Here is a 23442-nt window from a genome sequence, read left to right as displayed (position 1 = left end):
GACGACGATGAAAAGCCAATGGTCAGCGGCAAGAAGCGTCCTCGCCAAGACAATGTCGCGGGGCCATCCAACAATAACAACAAGAAGAAGAAGGACTAAATTAAGCAGACTGTATATATCTCTGTTTATCCTGTCAATCTTATCACAGACGGTTAGTAATATGTATTCGACAGAGATCTTCTACATTATCACCCACAGGTTGGTTTATTGAACTGTGTGCCCTGACGAACAGACAATTCACGAAAAAAGATAGTGTTAAGCTGAAGAAGAAACTGGCTGATTTGGAATGTACAATCAGTACGATGAAGCAAGAAAGAATCAATCACAGGCAACAGATGAAAGCAAGAGAGAAGAAGGAACTAGCATGTGTAGTTGTGGTTGTCGCATTAGCCATGTTCTATGCGTTGTTTGCAATGATGATTAGGGCTTTTGTTTCACAGTATTGCTAAAGCACATCTAGATGTGCTCTAAGTAATGCACATCTAGGTCCTATGCCATTGATGTTATGGAAAGATTCGTGCAGATATTTTTCTTTGTCTTTTTTTTTCTTTTCCTTTGTAGTTTGATTATTACTGGCTTTATCAATAAGAAGAGCTCAATGTATTGCTTGCCAACTGTCCTACTCCGTTCGTACCGGTACCGGTGCATAATCCTGAAACTCGTTCCTTGTTTTTGTCCTGAAAAAAGAAACCGTCCAAATAGCCAATAGTAGTCCTGCGCAACCCCGAGAATTTGGAGCAACTGGGTACAAATAATTGTGGTTGATTATATCAGCGGTTAGATAATACGTCAACCCTGATACGTCTCCAACGTATCTATAATTTTTGATTGTTCCATGCTATTATATTACCCCTTTTGGATGTTTATGGGCTTTATTTTACACATTTATATCATTTTTGGGACTAACCTACTAACCGGAGGCCCAACCCGTATTGCTGTTTTTTTGCCTATTTCAGTATTTCAAAGAAAAGGAATATCAAACGGAGTCCAAACGGAATGAAACCTTAGGGAGCGTGATTTTTGGAACGAACGTGATCCAGAGGACTTGAAGTGCAAGTCAAGAAGCAGCCGAGGCACCCACGAGATAGGAGGGCGCCCCCCACTATAGGGCGCGCCCCCTGTCTCGTGGGCCCCTCGGGCAGCCACCGACGTAATCCTTCCTCCTATATAAGACTACGTACCCCGAAAACATCCAGGGAGCCACCGAAACACAATTTCCACCACTGTAACCTTCTCTATCCACGACATCCCATCTTGGAGCCTTCGCCGGCGCTCCGTCGAAGGGGGAATCGACCACGGAGGGCCTCTACATCAACATCCTTGCCCCTTCGATGAGTTGTGAGCAGTTTACCATAGACCTACGGGTCCATAGTTATTAGCTAGATGGCTTCTTCTCTCTTTTTGGATCTCAATACAATGTTCTCCCCCTCTCTTGTGGAGATCTATTCGATGTAAACTCTTTTTGCGGTGTGTTTGTCGAGATCCGATGAATTGTGGGTTTATGATCAAGTTTATCTATGAATAATATTTGAATCTCCTTTGAATTCTTTTATGTATGATTGAGTTATCTTTGCAAGTCTCTTCGAATTATCAAATTGGTTTGGCCTACTAGATTGATCTTTCTTGCCATGGGAGAAGTGCTTAGCTTTGGGTTCAATCTTGCGGTGTCCTTACCCACTGACAGAAAGGGTTTCAAGGCATGTATTGTATTGTTGCCATCGAGGATAAAAAGATGGGGTTTATATCATATTGCTTGAGTTTATCCCTCTACATCATGTCATCTTGCTTAAGGCGTTACTCTGTTCTTATGAACTTAATACTCTAGATGCAGGCAGGAGTCGGTCGATGTGTGGAGTAATAGTAGTAGATGCAGGCAGGAGTCGGTCTACTTGTTGCGGACGTGATGCCTATATACATGATCATGCCTAGATAATCTCATAATTATTCGCTTTTCTATCAATTGCTCGACAGTAATTTGTTCACCCACCGTAATACTTATGCTATCTTGAGAGAAGCCACTAGTGAAACCTATGGCCCCCGGGTCTATCTCTTATCATATTTGCTTCCAATCTACTTTTATTTGCATCTTTACTTTTTGCATCTATATTATAAAATACCAAAAATATATTTATCTTATCATACTATCTCTATTAGATCTCACTTTCGCAAGTGGCCGTGAAGGGATTGACAACCCCTTTATTGCGTTGGTTGCGAGTTCTTTGTTTGTTTGTGTAGGTGCGTGGGACTTTTGAGGAGCCTCCTACTGGATTGATACCTTGGTTCTCAAAAACTGAGGGAAATACTTACGCTACTATTGCTGCATCACCCTTTCCTCTTCAAGGAAAACCAACGCAAGCTCAAGACGTAGCAAGAAGGATTTCTGGCGCCGTTGCCGGGGAGGTCTTCGCTCAAGTCAAGACATACCAAGTACCCATCACAAACCCATCTCCCTCGCATTTACATTATTTGCCATTTGCCTCTCGTTTTCCTCTCCCCCACTTCACCCTTGCCGTTTTATTCGCCCTCTCTTTCCCAATCTCCTCCTCTCTTTTTCGCTTGCCTTTTTCTGTTTGCTTGTGTGTTGGATTACTTGTTGCCATGGCGCAAGATAATACCAAATTGTGTGATTTCTCGAATACCAATAATAATGATTTCCTTAGTACTCCGATTGCTCCTCTTAATGATGTTGAGTCTTGTGAAATCAATACTGCTTTGCTGAATCTTGTTATGAAAGATCAATTCGCCGGCCTTCCTAGTGAAGATGCCGCTACTCATCTAAACAACTTTGTTGATTTGTGTGATATGCAAAAGAAGAAAGATACGGATAACAATATTGTCAAATTGAAGTTATTTCCGTTTTCACTTAGAGATCGTGCTAAAGTTTGGTTTTCGTCTTTGCCTAAAAATAGTATTGATTCTTGGAACAAGTGCAAAGATGCTTTTATCTCTAAGTATTTTCCTCCCGCTAAGATTATCACTCTTAGGAACGATATTATGAATTTTAAACAACTTGATCATGAGCATGTTGCCCAATCTTGGGAAAGAATGAAATTGATGCTTCGCAATTGCCCTACTCATGGTTTGAATTTATGGATGATCATACAAAAATTTTATGCCGGTTTGAACTTTGCTTCTAGAAATCTCTTAGATTCGGCCGCGGGAGGCACGTTTATGGAAATCACGTTAGGAGATGCTACAAAACTTCTTGATAATATTATGGCTAATTATTCTCAATGGCACACCGAAAGATCTTCTAGTAAAAAAGTGCATGCTATAGAAGAAATCAATGTTTTGAGTGGAAAGATGGATGAACTTATGAAATTGTTTGCTACTAAAAATACTCCTCTTGATCCCAATGATATGCCTTTGTCTACTTTGATTGAGAATAATAATGAATCTATGGATGTGAATTTTGTTGGTAGGAATAGTTTTGGAAACAATGCTTATAGAGGAAACTTTAATGCTAGACCGTTCCCTAGTAATTCCTCTAATAATTATGGAAATTCCTACAATTATTCTTATGGTAATTTTAATAAGATGCCCTCTGATTTTGAGAATAGTGTGAAAGAATTTATGATTTCTCAAAAGAATTTTAATGCTTTGCTTGAAGAAAAATTGCTCAAAGTTGATGATTTGGCTAGGAACGTTGATAGACTTTCGCTTGATGTTGATTCTCTTAAACTTAGATCTTCTCCTCCTAAGCATGATATCAATGAGTCTCTCAAAGCAATGAGAATTTCCATTGATGAGTGCAAGGAAAGAACCGCTAGATTGCGTGCTAAGAAAGATTGCTTTATAAAGGCGTGTTCTTCTAGTTTCCATGAAAATAATGATGAAGATCTTAAAGTTATTGATGCGTCTCCTATTAGATCTATGTTTTGCAATATGAATCTTGATAATTATGGGACTGATGATGAGTCAACTTTACCTAGAAGGCGTCCCAAGAATTCGGAGTTTTTAGATCTTGATGCTAAATTTGGTAAAAGTGGGATTGGAGAGGTCACAACTTTAAATAGTATTGAACCCACTATCTCGGATTTCAAGGAATTTGATTATGATAATTGTTCTTTAGAAGGTTGTATTTCCTTGTTGCAATCCGTTGTTAATTCTCCTCATGCTTATAGTCAAAATAAAGCTTTTACCAAACATATCGTTGATGCCTTGATGCAATCTTATGATGAAAAACTTAATTTGGAAGTTTCTATACCTAGAAAACTTAATGATGAGTGGGAACCTACTATAAAGATTAGAATTAAAGATCATGAGTGTTTTGCTTTGTGTGATTTGGGTGCTAGTGTTTCCACGATTCCGAAAACTTTATGTGATATTCTAGGTTTCCATGATCTTGATGATTGCTCTTTAAATTTGCACCTTGCGGATTCCACCATCAAAAAGCCAATGGGAAGGATCAACGATGTTCTCATTGTTGCAAATAGAAATTTGGTGCCCGTAGATTTTATCATTCTTGATATAGATTGCAATCTTTCTTGCCCTATTATTCTTGGTAGACCTTTCCTTAGAACGATTGGCGCGATTATTGATATGAAGGAAGGGAATATTAGATTCCAATTTCCATTAAAGAAAGGCATGGAGCAATTTCCAAGAAAGAAAGTCAAATTACCTTATGAATCTATCATGCGGGCTACTTATGAATTTAGTCCCAAAGATGGCACTCGTTAGATCTATCTTCGCTTTTATGCCTAGCTAGGGGCGTTAAACGATAGCGCTAGTTGGGAGGCAACCCAATTTTCTTTGTGTTTTTTGTTTTTGTTCCTCTTTAGTAATAAATCTTGCATCTACCTTCTGTTTAGATGTGTTTTTACCTTTTAATTAGTGTCTGCACCAAGTAGAACCTATAGGATAACCTATGATGATAGTTGATTTGATTCTGCTGAAAAACAGAAACTTTGCACGCACGAATTTAGTTTTGTTAAATCACAGAAACGTGCTTTTGGTTGATTCTTTTTGCTTCTGTTAAATAGACAAATTTTCCAGGACTTCCTATTTTGGTAGGAGTTTTAGAGTTCCAGAAGTTTGCGGTTAGTTACAGATTTCTACAGACTGTTCTGTTTTTGACAGATTCTGTTTTTCGTGTGTTGTTTGCTTATTTTGATGCATCTATGGCTAGTAAAATAGTTTATAAACCATAGATAAGTTGGAATACAGTAGGTTTAACACCAAAATAAATAAATAATGAGTTAATTACAATACCTTATGTGGTGGTTTTGGTTTCTTTCACTAACGGAGCTTATAAGATTTCCTCTTGAGTTTTGTGTTGTGAAGTTTTCAAGTTTTGGTAAAGCTTTTAGGGAATATGGAATAAGGAGTGGCAAGAGCCTAAGCTTGGGGATGCCCAAGGCACCCCAAGATATTCAAGGATAGCCAAAAGCCTAAGCTTGGGGATGCCCCGGGAAGGCATCCCCTCTTTCGTCTTCGTTCGTTGAGAACTTTACTTGGAGCTATATTTTTATTCACCACATGATATGTGTTTTGCTTGGACGTCGTGTATTATATTAGTCTTTGCTTTTTAGTTTACCACAATCATCCTTGCTGTACACACCTTTTGGGAGAAGCCTACTTGATTAGAATTTGCTAGAATACTCTATGTGCTTCACTTATATCTTTTGAGCTTGATAGGTTTTGCTCTAGTGCTTCACTTATATCTTTTAGAGCACGGCGGTGACTTATTTTTGTAGATATTACTAGTCTCTCATGCTTCACTTATATTATTTTGAGAGTCTTTTAGAACAGCATGGTATTTGCTATGGTTATAAAATTGGTCCTAGAATGGTAGGCATCCAAGTTGGGTATAATAAAAACTATCATAGGAAGTGAATTGGATGCTATGATCAATTTGATACTTGATAATTGTTTTGAGATATGGAGGTAGTGATATTAAAGTCATGCTAGTTGGGTGATTATGAATTTAAAGAATGCTTGTGTTGAAGTTAGCAAGTCCCGTAGCATGCACGTATGGTTAAAGTTGTGTAACAAATTTGAAACATGAAGTGTACCTGGCTTGTGCATCCTTATGAGTGGCGGTCGGGGACGAGCGATGGTCTTTTCCTACCAATCTATCCCCCTAGGAGCATGCGCGTAGTGCTTGATTTTTGATGACTTCTAAATTTTTGCAATAAGTATATGAGTTCTTTTGACTAATGTTGAGTCCATGGATTATACGCACTTTTACCTTTCCGCCATTGCTAGCCTCTTCGGTACCGTGCATTGCCCTTTCTCACCTTGAGAGTTGGTGCAAACTTCGCCGGTGCATCCAAACCCCGTGATACGATACGCTCTATCACACATAAACCTCCTTATATCTTCCTCAAAACAGCCACCATACCTACCTATTATGGCATTTCCATAGCCATTCCGAGATATATTGCCATGCAACTTTCCACCGTTCTGTTCATCATCATCATGAGTTAATGACATACTTTACTTTTGTCATATTGCCATTGCATGATCATGTAGTTGACATCGTATTTGTGGCAAAGCCACCATGCATTATTTTTCATACATGTCACTCTTGATTCAGTGCACCATCCTGGTACACCGCCGGAGGCATTCATATAGAGTCATATCTTGCTCTAGTTTCGAGTTGTAGTTCATATGTTGTAATCAATAGAAGTGTGATGATCATCATTATTAGAGCATTGCCCAAAAAGAAAAAAAAGAAGAAAGGCCAAAAGAAAAAAAGAAATGCCCAAAAAAAAGAAGAAAAAGGAAAAGAAAAAAAAGAAATTAAATAAAAAGGGCAATGTTACTATCTCTTTTTCCACACTTGTGCTTCAAAGTAGCACCTTGTTCTTCATGTAGTGAGTCTCATATATTGTGCTTCAAAGTAGCACCATGTTTTTCATATAGTGAGTCTCATAAGCTGTCTTTTTCATACTAGTGGGAATATTTCATTATAGAACTTGGCTTGTATATTCCTACAATGGGCTTCCTCAAATGCCCTAGGTCTTCGTGAGCAAGCAAGTTGGATGCACACCCACTAGTTTTCTTTTGTTGAGCATTCATTTATAGCTCTAGTGCATCCGTTGCATGCCAATCCCTACTCCTCATGTTGACATCAATTGATGGGCATCTCCATAGCCCGTTGATTATCCTCGTCAATGTGAGACTTTCTCCTTTTTTGTCTTCTCCACACAATCCCCATCATCATATTCTATTCCACCCATAGTGCTATATCCATGGCTCACGCTCATGTATTGCGTGAAGGTTGAAAAAGTTTGAGATTATTTAAGTATGAAACAATTGCTTGGCTTGTCATCGGGGGTATAGAAGTTGGGAACATCTTTGTGTGACGAAAATGAAGCATAGCCTAACTATATGATTTTGTAGGGATGAACTTTCTTTTGCCATGTTATTTTGAGAAGACATGATTACTTTGATTAGTATGCTTGAAGTGTTACTATTTCTTTTATCAATATGAACTTTTATTTTGAATCATTTGGATCTGAACATTCATGCCACAATAAAGAAAATTACATTAATAATTATGCTAGATAGCATTCCACATCAAAAATTCTCTTTTTATCATTTACCTACTCGAGGACGAGCAGGAATTAAGCTTGGGGATGCTTGATACTTGTCCAACATATCTATAATTTTTTATTGTTCCATGCTATTATATTACCACTTTTGGATGTTTATGGGCTTTATTTTACACATTTATATCATTTTTGGGACTAACCTACTAACCGGAGGCCCAGCCCGTATTGCTGTTTTTTTGCCTATTTCAGTATTTCAAAGAAAAGGAATATCAAACGGAGTCCAAACGGAATGAAACCTTCGGGAGCATGATTTTTGGAACGAACGTGATCCAGAGGACTTGGAGTGCAAGTCAAGAAGCAGCCAAGGCAGCCAAGAGATAGGAGGGCGCACCCCCCTATAGGGCGCGCCCCCTGTCTTGTGGGCCCCTCGGGCGGCCACCAACGTACTTCTTACTCCTATATAAGCCTACATACCCCGAAAACATCCAGGGAGCCACCGAAACACAATTTCCACCGCCGTAACCTTCTCTATCCACGAGATCCCATCTTGGAGCCTTCACCGGCGTTCCGCCGGAGGGGGAATCAACAACGGAGGGCCTCTACATCAACATCCTTGCCCCTCCAATGAGTTGTGAGTAGTTTACCATAGACCTACAGGTCCATAGTTATTAGCTAGATGGCTTCTTCTCTCTTTTTGGATCTCAATACAATGTTCTCCCCCTCTCTTGTGGAGATCTATTCGATGTAAACTCTTTTTGCGGTGTGTTTGTCGAGATTCGATGAATTGTGGGTTTATGATCAAGTTTATCTATGAATAATATTTGAATCTCCTCTGAATTCTTTTATGTATGATTGAGTTATCTTTGCAAGTCTCTTCGAATTATCAGTTTGGTTTGGCCTACTAGATTGATCTTTCTTGCCATGGGAGAAGTGCTTAGCTTTGGGTTCAATCTCGCGGTGTCCTTACCCAGTGACAGAAAGGGTTGCAAGGCACGTATTGTATTGTTGCCATCGAGGATAAAAATATGGGGTTTATATCATATTGCTTGAGTTTATCCCTCTACATCATGTCATCTTGCTTAAGGCATTACTCTGTTCTTATGAACTTAATACTCTAGATGCAGGCAGGAGTCGGTCGATGTGTGGAGTAATAGTAGTAGATGCAGGCAGGAGTCAGTCTACTTGTTGCGAACGTGATGCCTATATACATGATCATGCCTAGATAATCTCATAATTATTCGCTTTTCTATCAATTGCTCGACAGTAATTTGTTCACCTACCATAATACTTATGCTATCTTGAGAGAAGCCACTAGTGAAACCTATGGCCCCCGGGTCTATCTCTTATCATATTTGCTTCCAATCTACTTTTATTTGCATCTTTACTTTTTGCATCTATATTATAAAAATACCAAAAATATATTTATCTTATCATACTATCTTTATTAGATCTCACTTTCGCTAGTGGCCGTGAAGGGATTGACAACCCCTTTATTGCGTTGGTTGCGAGTTCTTTGTTTGTTTGTGTAGGTGCGTGGGACTTTTGAGGAGCCTCCTACTGGATTGATACCTTGGTTCTCAAAAACTGAGGGAAATACTTATGCTACTATTGCTGCATCACCCTTTCCTCTTCAACTAAAACCAACGCAAGCTCAAGACGTAGCAAGGAGGGTTTCTAGCACCGTTGCCGGGGAGATCTTCGCTCAAGTCAAGACATACCAAGTACCCATCACAAACCCATCTCCCTCGCATTTACATTATTTGCCATTTGCCTCTCGTTTTCCTCTCCCCCACTTCACCCTTGCCATTTTATTCGCCTTCTCTTTCCCAATCTCCTCCTCTTTTTTCCGCTTGCCTTTTTCTTTTTGCTTGTGTGTTGGATTACTTGTTGCCATGGCGCAAGATAATACCAAATTCTGTGATTTCTTGAATACCAATAATAATGATTTCCTTAGTACTCCGATTGCTCCTCTTAATGATGTCGAGTCTTGTGAAATCAATACTGCTTTGCTGAATCTTGTTATGAAAGATCAATTCGCCGGCCTTCCTAGTGAAGATGTCGCTACTCATCTAAACAACTTTGTTGATTTGTGTGATATGCAAAAGAAGAAAGATATGGATAACAATATTTTCAAATTGAAGTTATTTCCGTTTTCACTTAGAGATCATGCTAAAGTTTGGTTTTCGTCTTTGCCTAAAAATTGTATTGATTCTTGGAACAAGTGCAAAGATGCTTTTATCTCTAAGTATTTTCCTCCCGCTAAGATCATCACTCTTAGGAACGATATTATGAATTTTAAACAACTTGATCATGAGAATGTTGCCCAGTCTTGGGAAAGAATGAAATTGATGCTTCGCAATTGCCCTACTCATGGTTGAATTTATGGATGATCATACAAAAAATTTATGCCGGTTTGAACTTTGCTTCTAGAAATCTCTTAGATTCGGCCGCGGGAGGAACGTTTATGGAAATCACATTAGGAGATGCTATAAAACTTCTTGATAACATTATGGATAATTATTCTCAATGGCACACCTAAAGATCTTCTAGTAAAAAAGTACATGCTATAGAAGAAATCAATGTTTTGAGTGGAAAGATGGATGAACTTATGAAATTATTTGCTACTAAGAATACTCCTCTTGATCCCAATGATATGCCTTTGTCTACTTTGATTGAGAATAATAATGAATCTATGGATGTCAATTTTGTTGGTAGGAATAGTTTTGGAAACAATGCTTATAGAGGAAACTTTAATGCTAGACCGTTCCCTAGCAATTCCTCTAATAATTATGGAAATTCCTACAATAATTCTTATGATAATTTTAATAATATGCCCTCTGATTTTGAGAATAGTGTGAAAGAATTTATATTTTCTCAAAAGAATTTTAGTGCTTTGCTTGAAGAAAAATTGCTTAAAGTTGATGATTTGGCTAGGAACGTTGATAGACCTCCGCTTGATGTTGATTCTCTTAAACTTAGATCTTCTCCTCCTAAGCATGATATCAATGAGTCTCTCAAAGCCATGAGAATTTCCATTGATAGAATTTCCATTCATGAGAATTTCCTACTACTACTACTGCTGCTACTGCTACTGCTACTGCTACTGCTACTACTACTACCTGAAACCGCTACTACTGCTACTACTACTGCTACTACTACTGCTACTACTGCTACTGCTACTCCTACTACTGCTACTATTGCTACTACTCCTACTACTACTGCTACTGCTACTGCTACTGCTACTGCTACTGCTACTGCTACTGCTACTGCTACTCCTACTGCTACTACTGCTACTGCTACTACTGCTGCTACTGCTGCTGCTACTGCTACTGCTGCTGTTACTGTTGCTGCTGCTACTGCTACTGCTACTGCTACTGCTACTGCTGTTGCTACTACCTGATACTGCTACTACTGCTACTACTACTGCTACTACTGCTACTACTACTCCTACTACTGCTACTACTCCTACTACTCCTACTACTACTACTACTACTATTGCTACTCCTACTCCTACTACTGCTGCTACTGCTACTTCTACTGCTACTGCTACTCATCAATGAGAATTTCCATTGATGAGTAGCAGTAGCAGTAGCTAGGAACGTTTCTATTGTTCTGTCTCATCGCAAATAGTTCATATGGATCAATCGTATGCCAGAATCGCACATGCAACTACAATCTAAACCGTGTTTGATGTATCATTCATCGCAAACATTTTGTGTCCTTTTTGATGAGTTTTTTACATCACCATTTGCAATTAATGCATCGCACACAGTTTCGTCAAAGGGTCTCTGATCGTAGTGTCACGTTAGCAGCATCCTGCAGTAGTGATTATTTGAACAACAACCTCTCCTTAAACACTTAAACACAATTTGCCTATTGAAACTCTAGGAGGACCTCCTCCACCTAAAGGTGATCCTGTGTTTGAATTAAAGAAATTGCCTAACACTTTGAAGTATGCTTATCTTGTTGAGAAAAAGATAAATCATGTTATTATTAGTGCTAACCTTTTAGAACGCGAAGAAGAGAGAATATTAGAAATTATGAGGAAGCACCATGCTGCTATTGGATATACTCTTGATGATCTTAAGGGCATTAGTCCCACTCTCTGTAAGCACAAGATTAATATGGAACCTGATGCTAAACCCGTTGTTGATCACCAACGACGATTGAATCCTAAGATGAATTAAGTGGTGAGAATTGAAATACTAAAGCTTCTGGAAGTAGGTATAATCTATCCCATAGCTGATAGTAGATGGGTAAGTCCTGTTCATTGTGTCCCTAAGAAAGGATGTATTATGGTTGTTCCTAATGATAAAAATGAACTTATCCCACAAAGAATTGTTACTGGCTATAGAATGGTAATTGATTTTAGAACATTAAATAAAGCTACTAGAAAAGATCATTACCCTCTGCGTTTCATTGATCAAATGCTAGAAAGATTATCTAAGCACACGCACTTTTGTATTCTTGATGGATATTCTGGTTTCTCTCAAATACCTGTTTCACAACCTAATCAAGAGAAAACAACTTTTACTTGTCCTTTTGGAACCTATGCTTATAGACGTATGGCTTTTGGTTTATGCAATGCACCTGCTACCTTCCAAAGATGTATGACTGCTATATTCTCTGATTTTTGTGAAAAGATCGTCGAGGTTTTCATGGATGATTTCTCTATTTACGAAACTTATTTTGATGATTTATTAAGCAACCTTGATCCCGTTTTGTAGAGATGTGAACAAACTAATCTTGTCTTGAATTGGGAGAAGTGCCACTTTATGGTTAATGAAGGCAATGTCTTGGGGCATAAAATGTCTGAACGAGGTATTGAGGTGGATAAAGCTAAAGTTGATGCAATTGAGAAAATGCCATGTCCTAAGGACATCAAAGGTATTTGGAGTTTACTTGGTCATGCTGGTTTCTATAGGAGGTTTATTAAAGACTTCTCTACAATTCCTAGGCCTCTTACTAATCTTTTACAAAAGGATGTTCCATTTGTTTTTGATGATGATTGTGTAGAATCCATTAAAACACTTAAGAAAGCCTTAAATTTTGCACCTATTGTTCAACCACCTGATTGGAACTTGCCTTTTGAAATAATGTGTGATGCTAGTGATTATGTGTTGGTGTTGTTCTAGGATAAATAGTTGATAATAAATTAAATGTTATCCATTATGCTAGAAAAACTCTAGACAATGCCAAAAGAAATTATGCTACTACTAAAAAGGAATTTTTAGTAGTTGTGTTTGATTGTGATAAATTCAGATCTTACATCGTTGATTCCAAAGTAATTGCTCACACTGATCATGTTGCTATAAAATATCTTATGGAAAAGAAAGATGTTAAACCTAGACTCATTAGGCGGGTTCTATTGCTACCAGGGGTGGAGACAGGGGGCGAGCAGGGGCTAGACACCCCTTAACTGTTCGCCCCCCTCGGCAATTTACGTGGCTGCAATTAGGCCTTGTTGGTTATTGATTAGACTAAATCTGAAGGTTAACCTGGCGCATAAGCCTAGAGAACTAGCAAAATACACAATCCAAGCCCGCTACGAGCCTGACACTTGTAACTCTTAAGCCATCGTGGCTTCCAAACTACATGTTCTTTTCCACCATAGCGATCTGGCACCGCCAAACAATTAGTCGATCATAACTTTGTGCCTCGCTGCTAGGGCTTGCTGAAAGTGCAACTAATCCCTGGGTGGTTTTGGTAATTCTTAATAGCATATAGCTCATTGTAATAATACTCTTTCAAGATGATCATTTCAGGAAGTTCAATGATTGGCATGGCATGGACTAGAGATGTGGACCCCTCAAAATGCTAAGGACACATATTGGAAACAATCTCAAGACTCTACATTTTTATTTAAGTGATCCAAGATCACTTTGAGTCAATAGGAAAGCTAATACTATTAAAAGGGGGTGAGGTGTTTCTTAATGGCTTAATTGCTCAAAATGCTTAGTGATATGCTCCAAAACCCTCAACCACTTTCTCATTTCCACATATGTCCCAAACCTAAAAGTCAAACTCGGCCCCACCGATTTAATCTATCCGGTGCTACCGAGTTTCATTTGACATAGCCATTGACACAAACCCTAGTCACTTCGGTTTCACCAATAGGGATCTTGGTCTCACCGAGATGGGATTGCAAACTCACTGTTTCCTTTTTGTAACATTTCGGTCCCATTGAAATGAGCGAATCAGTCCCATCGAGTCTGCAATGCAAACTCCCTGTTTCCTTTTCATAACATTTCGGTCTCACCGAAGTGAGCGAATTGGTCCCGCCGAGTTTGCCTGACCAACTCCCTGTGTGCTCATTACTGAAATTGGTCCCACCGAGTTCATGTGATCGGTCACACCGAGATTACGTTAGGCCCTAACCCTAGCATATCGATCCCACCGAGTTGACTGTGTTGGTCCCACCGAATAGCCTAACATTCATATTTTGACATGAATCGGTCTGACCGAGTTTTACCATTCAGTCTCACCGAGTTTGGGAATCTGTGTGTAACGGTTAGATTTTGTGTGGAGGCTATATATAGCCCTCCACCCACTCTTCATTCATGGAGAGAGCCATCAGAACGTGCCTACACTTCCAGCATTCATTTTCTAAGAGAGAACCACCTACTCATGTGTTGAGACCAAGATATTCCAATCGAACCACAAGAATCTTGATCTCTAGCCTTCCCCAAGCCGCTTTCCACTCAAATCATCTTTCCACCATAGCCAAATCTGTGGGAGAGAGTTTGGTATTGGGGAGACTATCATTTGAAGCACAAGAGGAAGGAGTTCATCATCCACACACCATCTATTACCTTTTGGAGAGTGGTGTCTCCTAGATTGGTTAGGTGTCACTTGGGAGCCTCCGTCAAGATTGTGGAGTTGAACCATGGAGTTTGTAAGGGCAAGGAGATCGCCTACTTTGTGAAGATCTACCCTAGTGAGGCAAGTCCTTCGTGGGCGATGGCCATGGTGGGATAGACAAGGTTGCTTCTTCCTGGACCCTTCATGGGTAGATCCCTCCGTGGACTCGTGCAACCGTTACCCTTCGTGGGTTGAAGTATCCATCAACATGGATGTACGATAGCACCACCTATCAGAACCACGCCAAAAATCTCCGTGTCACCATTGCGTTTGCTCCCTCCAAACTCCTCCCATTTACTTTCTTGCAAGTTGCATGCTTTACTTTCCGCTGCTCATATACTCTTTGCATGCTTGCTTGAATTGTGTTGAGATTGCTTGACTTGTGCAAAGTTGCTAAAATCTTCCAAGAATTAAAATGGGGAAAAGGTTAAGTTTCTATTTGGTCAAGTAGTCTAATCACCCCCCTCTAGACATACTTTCGATCCTACACTTGCCGTCGCTCCCTATTCGCATGCGCCGTGGACGACCAAACCAGGACATCGCCGTGATTCATCCCTGGAGCTAGGGCTCATGAACTTTGTTGATTTTGCACTCTCGCCGGCTATCCGGCCAATCAAGTATTTTATCACCATATGTATACCTATTTACTTGATGAAGCACTGAATTTTAAAACCAGATTTGTCTACACAATCTACCACTAGTAGTACCATGATAACCCACAAGTGTAGGGGATCAGTTGTAGCCTTGTTCAATAAATAAGAGTGTCGAACCCAATGAGGAGCTAAAGGCGGAACAAATATTCCCTCAAGTTCTATCGACCACCGATACAAATCTATGCACACTTCACGTTTGCTTTACCTAAAACAAGTATGCAACTATTTTGTGAGAATAAAACTACGAGTACTTTGCAAGAATAAAACTAAGAATAAAATGCAAGGTAGTAAAAGTGGATAGCTTTTGTCAACAAGAAAGTCATTTGTCCCTAGGCAATCGATAATAAGTACGGGTAATCATTCTTGCAATTTTACATGAGGGAGAGGCATGAGCTAACATACTTTCTATACTTGGATCATATGCACTTATGATTGGACCCCTAACAAGCATCCGCAACTACTAAAGATCATTAAGGTCGTGAAACCCAACATAGCATTAAGTATCAAGTCCTCTTTACTCCCATACGCCATGACCCACTTTTCCGTGTTTAGGCTGCTGGCACCCCCGCAACACCGACAATAAGCAAACCATGAACATATTGCAAAACCCTACAGTGGGGCTCCTCATGTTTGTGTGAGACAGGAGGGCACCGTAGGACAGCACCATAAATAAAATATACAATCATACCAACCAAGATCACGATTAATCCACAGGACAAAACAGATCTACTCAAACATCATAGGATAACCATAGATCATTGGGAAATAATATATGGAGTTGAGAACCATGTTTAAGTAGAGATTACAGCAGGGAGAAGGGGTGTTACACTACTGCAAAGAGGGGAAGAGAGTTGGTGTTGACGGTAGCAAGATTGTTGATGTAGATCGCCATAACGATCCTTGCCTCGGGGGCATTTTGGTGCCACCGGGAGAGAGGGGGAGAGAGCCCCCTCCTTCTTCTTCTTCCTTGGCCTCCCCCCTAGAAGGGAGGAGGGTTCCCCCTCTGGTCCATGGCTTCCATGGTGGCGGAGGGGCGGGAGCCCTCTGAGATTGGTTCTCCCTCTCTGTTCTCTTCTATTTCGCATTCCCCAGATCCAGCCCTTCACAGTTTCTTAAATTCCCGGAGATCCGTAACTCCGATTGCGCTGAAATTTTTACATGATTTTTTCCATAAATTATCTTTCTTGCACCAGAAGAAGGGCTCCAGACGATGTTCGAGGAGGGCACAAGACACCAGGGCACCCTGGTGGGTTGTGGGCCCCCGTTTGCATTGATTCCACCTCCTAAAAATCACATATATTCCAAAATAATTCTCTATAAACTTTTATCACTTTTGGACTTTGTTTGATATGGATTTTCTGTGATACATAAAAATAGAGAAAGGATTGTGCCCCGAAGAATTCAACAAAATCAGTTGTCTTGAGAATGCAAAGGAAATTTGGGATACTTTGATTGATATGCACGAAGGTACCGACTCCGTGAAGGAATCCAAGTTGGATGTGCTTCAAAGTCAGCTTGACACCTTCAAAATGAAGGATGGTGAAGGTGTCTCTGAAATGTACTCTAGGCTTGCTCTCATCACAAATGAGATTGCCGGCTTAGGAAGTGAAGAGATGACCGACAAATTCATCATCAAGAAGATCTTGAGAGCCTTGGACAGAAAATATGATACCGTGTGCACTTTGATCCAAATGATGCCCAACTACAAAGATCTCAAGCCAACCGAAGTCATTGGAAGAATTGTTGCTCATGAGATGTCACTCAAGGATAAAGAAGAGCTTCACAACAAGTCTAGTGGTGCTTATAAAGCATCATGTGATGCTCCTACATCATCAAATGAGAAAAAAAAGCTTTCAATGAAGAATTGAGCTTAATCGTGAAGAACTTCAACAAATTATACAAGAGTAGAAGCAAGGAAAGAAGTTCCAAGTCAAGGTCCTACAATGACAAAAGATCTTCTAGTCGTGAGCAAAATTGCTACAATTGTGGAAGACCCGGACACTACTCCAATGAGTGTACGGCTCCCTACAAAAGAAGAGAAGACTCACCTAAAAGGAGAAGCAAAAGGGAAGAATCACCTCCAAGGGAGAGAAGGAGTAGAGATGATCGCTATGAACGAAGAACCTCTCGAAGAAGCAAGGATTCGGAAAGGAAGGATAAGTCATCAAGGAGCTACACAAACGAAGACATCAAGCTCATGTTGGTGAATGGGTATCCTGCTCCGACTCCAACCACCACTCCGAGAGAATTTATCACTCCGACTCTTTATATACTCAAGATGAAGGTATTGTCGGTCTAGCACTTGTGTCAACCAACTCCTATGACATATTGTAACATCCCAAATTTTCAATTTGGAATTTTATACATAGGTCATCATATGCATATAATATTTTATTTCCTTTTTGGTTTGATCTTAGAAATTCTATGCAACTTAAGGACCTACACAGAGATTTGGGGATTTCATTATTTTCATATTTGAATTTTCTCAAACTTGAAAAGAGGATCATTTTGGTTTTAATCATTTTCTCTCTGAATATTTCCAATATTCAAATAAAAGAGAGGGGATAAAAGGACTTCTCCAAAATAAAAGAAATATTGGAGGAAAAATTTTAAAACCAAATAAGTGATTTTAGTTGGATTTCATTGCTATTTTATCTGAATTTGAAAAATATGCATTTTTTTCAAATTGCATTATTAGGTCAGAAAAATGTTCACTTTGTTCTAAATATTTTATTTAGATGGTGAAAATAGTTTTTGGCATTTTTAGAAAAAAAATATATATTTTATTAGGATTTTTCTGTTTCGGCGGAATTATTTAAAAAAAATCCGCGGATTGCACTGGGCCAAAGGCCCAGCCGGCCCACAGCGCTGTAATGCCCCGGATCCGATGCGCCAGGTGTCTTCTAGTTATTCGCCGTCGTTGGCATGTCATTTGCTTGCGTGTTACATTTTGCCATGTCATCATGTGCATTTCATTTTGCATACGCGTTCATCTCGTGTATCCGAGCATTTTCCCCGTTGTCCATTTTGCAATCCGACACTCCTATGCCCTCCGGTGTTCCCCTTTTGTCTCCTGTTGTGAGCGGGTGTTAAACATTCTCGGAATGGACCGAGGTTTGCCAAGCGGCCTTGGTACACCACCGGTAGACCGCCTGTCAAGTTTCGTTCCATTTGGAGGTCGTTTGATGCTCCAACGGTTAACCGGGTAGCCGTAAAAGCCTCTTTTGTGTGCAGCCCAACACCCCTCCAAAGTGGCCCAATAACCCATCCAAACCCCCTCCATGCTCTCGGTCGTTCGATCACGATCGCGTGGCCGAAAACCGCTCCTCATTTGGGCTCTCCTAGCTCCCAGAATCTATAAATATGCCCTCCCCGTCCAAAATCTCGGATGATATAGACCCCAAACCCTAGCCCCCTTCTTCCTCCGCGCGCCGGACACGCCCGCTCGGGCCGGACACCCGCGCCGCCGCCCGGTGAACCAGGGCGCGACACATGGCACCCGTCCACCGCGCGCCGCCCCGGCCCGCCGAGCCCGCAGCCGGCCCCCGCGGCCCGTTGCCCCGCTCTCCGCGCCCGAGCGCCTCCGCGCCGCCGCACGCCCGGCCCCGCGCGTGCGCCGCCGCCCCGCCTCGGCGTCGTGCCGCCCGGTCGCCGCCGCCGCCCGGCCCCGCCTCCGCCGCCAGGGGCGCCGGATCCGGCGAGGAGCGCCCAGATCCAGCCGTCCCCGTCCTCCTCCGGCCTCCTCCTCTCCAACTCCGGCGGTTGCTCCGGTGAACCTCGATCCACGCGCGCCTGATCTAGATCTGGATTGAGGTTGACCCCAAAATCCTCTTTTTTCTGCCACATTATTTAGCCCTGTTCATCGCATCATAACTCTACATGTGTAGCTCTGTTTCATGCGCATGATATGTCAAAATGTTTATCATGATATGCTCTTCATTTCATTCCATTGTGCCATGTTTGTTTGGATCCATCTTGATGCCTGAATCATCGTTGCAAGAGTGTTATATGATGTTAATCTGCTGAAACTGTTATAATTTGTAATCTTGCCATGTCCTTTTGAGCATGTTCTAGTGTTTTATGGAGATAGCTCAGTGTTCATGTTTTGTCATGCTTTACCTGTACTTCATGTCCATGCATTTGGTTCTTATGTTGGGGTGCTGTAGCTTGTTGTTTTGATGCTTGCAAGATGCCTAGTTGCTGTTTTGGACAGCTTGTCCTTTTAACTTGTATAGTGTATGTGTTGAACCGTTGCTCCGTTTTGGGTGTGCTCTATATGAAACTTGTTTAGATTTGCATGTAGTTTCATATTATCATGTTTCATCCTTGTTTTGAGGTGTTTGCTTGATGTTTGTATGCATTTTGCATCAATGCCATGTTTAACTTGTTTTGCTCATATCTTCTAGGCCGTAGCTCCGAACTAAATGAACTTTATATGTAACTTGACTAGATTTTCATGTAGATCCTCTTGGTGCTCTTTAACTTTCTGTTTAACAACTTCAACTTAATGTTTGTTCAGATCTGGACCAACTTTGAAACTTGCATATGAGGACATACCGGATTTGTTATATGTTGTTTCCGGCCTCATTTAAATTTGCTTTGATGTGTTGCTCTTGTTTGCATCATCTCTTGCCATGAGTAGCTTCATGTAGCCTTTGTCATGCATCATTCTTGGTTGAGCATCATGCCTTGTTCATGTGTGGTGTGTTTACCATGTTGTGTGCTTCTTCTTGATAGTTCCCGTTTCGTTGCGATCGTGAGAATTCGTTCGTCTACGCTTTGTTCATCTTCGTGGCTTCATCCTCTTCATGGACTCGTTCTTCTTCCTAGCGGGATTTCAGGCAAGATGACCGTCACCTTGGATCTCACTACTATCATTGCTATGCTAGTTGCTTCGTTCTATCGCTATGCTGCGCCACCTATCCCTTGTTCTATCAAGCCTCCCAAATTGCCATGTCAGCCTCTAACCTTGTCACCCCTCCTAGCAAACCATTGCTTGGCTATGTTACCGCTTTGCTCAGCCCCTCTTATAGCGTTGTTAGTTGCAGGTGAAGTTGAAGATTGCCCCATGGTGGACAGGATTATGTTGGGATATCACAATATCTCTCATTTAATTAATGCATCTATATACTTGGTAAAGGGTGGAAGGCTCGGCCTTATGCCTGGTGTTTTGTTCCACTCTTGCCGCCCTAGTTTCCATCATACCGGTGTTATGTTCCCGGGTTTTGCGTTCCTTACACGGTTGGGTGATTTATGGGACCCCCTTGATAGTTTGCTTTGAATAAAACTCCTCCAGCAAGGCCCAACCTTGGTTTTACCATTTGCGTCACCTAGCCCTTTTTCCCTTGGGTTTCTAGAGCCCGAGGGTCATCTTTATTTACCCCCCCCCCCGGGCCAGTGCTCCTCCGAGTGTTGGTACAAACTAGAGCACTGTGCGGGACCGTCCCTTGGCAACTTGGGTTATGTTGGTACCTGTACGCTTCGCTTATCCGGTGTGCCCTGAGAACGAGATATGTGCAGCTCCTATCGGGATTTGTCGGCACATCGGGCGGCTTTGCTGGTCTTGTTTTACCATTGTTGAAATGTCTTGTAAACCGGGATTCCGAGACTGATCGGGTCTTCCTGGGAGAAGGAATATCCTTCGTTGATCGCGAGAGCTTATCATGGGCTAAGTTGGGACACCCCTGCAGGGTATAAACTTTCGAGAGTCGTGCCCGCGGTTATGTGGCAGATGGGAATTTGTTAATGTCCAGTTGTAGATAACTTGACACCAGATCTGAATTAAAGCGCATCAACCGCGTGTGTAGCCGTGATTGTCTCTTTTCGGCGGAGTCCGGGAAGTGAACACGGTTTTGGGTTATGTTTGACGTAAGTAGGAGTTCAGGATCACCTCTTGATCATTGCTAGCTTCATGACCGTTCCGTTTGCTCTCTTCTCGCTCTCATTTGCGTATGTTAGCCACCATATATGCTTAGTCTTTGCTGCAACCTCACCACTTTACCCCTTCCTTTCCCATTAAGCTTTGCTAGTCTTGATACCCATGGTAATGGGATTGCTGAGTCCTCGTGGCTCACAGATTACTACAACAACAGTTGCAGGTACAGGTTATGCGATGATCATGACGCAGGAGTAATGTTTGCTTGTTTTGGAGTTCTTCTTCTGCTTCTTCTTCGATCAGGGAATAGGTTCCAGGTCGGCAATCTGGGCTAGCAGGGTGGATGTCGTTTGAGTTTCTATTTGTGTGTCATCCGTAGTCGGATGGTGCTCTATTGTAAGATGATGTTGTATTCGTGTGTCATTGTATGCCTCTTGTATGTATCCCCATCTATTATGTAATGTTGATGTAATGATATCCACCTTGCAAAAGCGTCTTCAAGATGCGCTTCTATCCTTGGTGGTTTTAGGATAGGGTCACATCTTGGGCGTGACAAGTTGGTATCAGAGCCTCAACCGACCATAAGAGCCCCCTTGATTGATCGTGTAGTTTGGCCATTGTTGAGTCTAGAAGAAAACTGTTTTTGGAGTCTAGTTATATCGGAGAGTAGGAATTCTTTTTACTCCTCAGCCCCTTCGTCGCTCTGGTGAGGAATCTTGACGTAGGTGTTTTGAATTACTCCTCTTCCCCTTAAAATTTTTCTTTAGGATCACGCTGTTGGTTTTCCGATCGTTGTTCCTCAACTCTTTTCATCCGGTGCATTTCTCGTCAAGTTGACTCGAGCCTCTTCATCTTTGCGTTCAATCCTCATTTGTTTTTCTTTTCCCACCCACCCACCCTTTTTCGTCTCGGAACCGGAGTCCATAATCGAGTATCCATCCTACTCATGTGAAGCCTTTGCATTCTCTCCTCAATTATTTCAACCGGTGTTTTCTCTTCAAGATATTCGTCGGTTCCCCTTCCAAGTTGCCTTTGTTTTCCCGCCCTCCCACCCTCTTCTTCCCGGAATCTGAGTCTCTTTCGACCATCAATTTCATTCGTTCAGAGTCTCTTCAATCATTCGTAAACTGTTTCAACCAGTGAACTCTCTTTTGTTTGACATTCTTCATCTCTTTATCTTCTCTGGTGGATTCAATTCCATTTTTTGGTAGTGATTATATTCTTCCCTCGGCTCAAGTGTTTTCCTTGCTCGTTTGCCTCTCGCTAGTTTTTCCTTCCGGAGTGTGCAAGACATCTCAGGAGATTCATCTGTGTTCCAATTAATTCAAGGTTATCACCTCATTTAAATATTTCAATTGTTCCGGTGCATCATCTATCTGTTCAACATCCCTTTTTCCAACGGTGTTTTTCTCTTTAGTGGGCCCTAACCCACAGGTCTTTTCCCAGGATCTTACCTGACTCTTCTAATTACCCTGGAGTTATTCTCAATTCTTTTCAAGTTTGATGTAAGTATGAATTTCATCAGTCAAATCTTTTCCAAGATGGATTTCAAATCATTTTCATTGTTGGCTCAACCTCTTCGCTTCTCATTCTCCCGGAGTATCTCAGTAATTTTGGTGGTGTTTCTCGTCGTCATTTGAAGACCGAAGAAGAGTTTTTCCTCTAAATCTTGTCTGTTCTCTCGAAGATTCGTGGTTCTAGCTTCATATTATCCTCTCAAATTATTCCATTTTCAGATATTTCTTTTTCTCACCTATCCGGAGTATTTCAGGAGTTGATTTCTGTTTCGCTTCACCGGAGGCCATCATTCCAGTTATCGTTCTCTAATTATCCCGGTGCTTCGTTCAAGTGTTCTTTAATCAGCTCATGATCTCTTTGTTCTTTTGCATCTAAATCCCCTCTAGCATATTAGTTCTTCTAATTCTTCCCGGTGATTCATTCTCTTTCACCAGTCATTTCCGAATTCTAACGGTGGTTCTTTCATATTCTTTTTCTTTGATTATCATATTAATCCATTCATTCTTTCGAATCCTACCGGTGGTTCATGAAGACTTTCTCAAGTTTTGTGCTTTACCTCCCCTCTTAATCCTTTTCAAGAAGAATAAGTAGTATGAAAAATCCATTGATTGTCATCAATTTAATTTGATGAAGGATAAGCATACAATAAATCTTATTCTTATTTCATCCAAGTGAGTAATCCCTTCCTTCGGAGTTTGTTCTTGATGAATAAATTCTAGTTCCAAGTGTTTTTCATCTCTTCTTTTCCGGAGTTCAAATTACTCGGCCATTTCGTCGAAACCCCCATCTAAATCATCGCAAGGCTCATCTTATTCTTTTCATCCTTCAATTCTATCTCATTGTCCTTTTGTTTACCGGAGTTCTTCATGGTGGTTCTTCATGATTTAATTCATTCTTCAAGAGTTCATCAAGATTTAGTTGGTGGAGTTCAAGTATCTTTTCTTCTCGCATCTCGAAGTGCAATTAATTCTCCGTATTCTTTTGAAATGGAGTTTTGCATTTCTTCGTTCTTCTCAGCTATTCAATCTTTTCCGTT

Source organism: Triticum aestivum, chromosome 5B, assembly GCF_018294505.1.
Source record: "Triticum aestivum cultivar Chinese Spring chromosome 5B, IWGSC CS RefSeq v2.1, whole genome shotgun sequence".
Classification (NCBI taxonomy): domain Eukaryota; kingdom Viridiplantae; phylum Streptophyta; class Magnoliopsida; order Poales; family Poaceae; genus Triticum; species Triticum aestivum.
The sequence above is the reverse complement of the archived record's forward strand: the minus strand, read 5'-3'. Positions refer to the sequence as shown.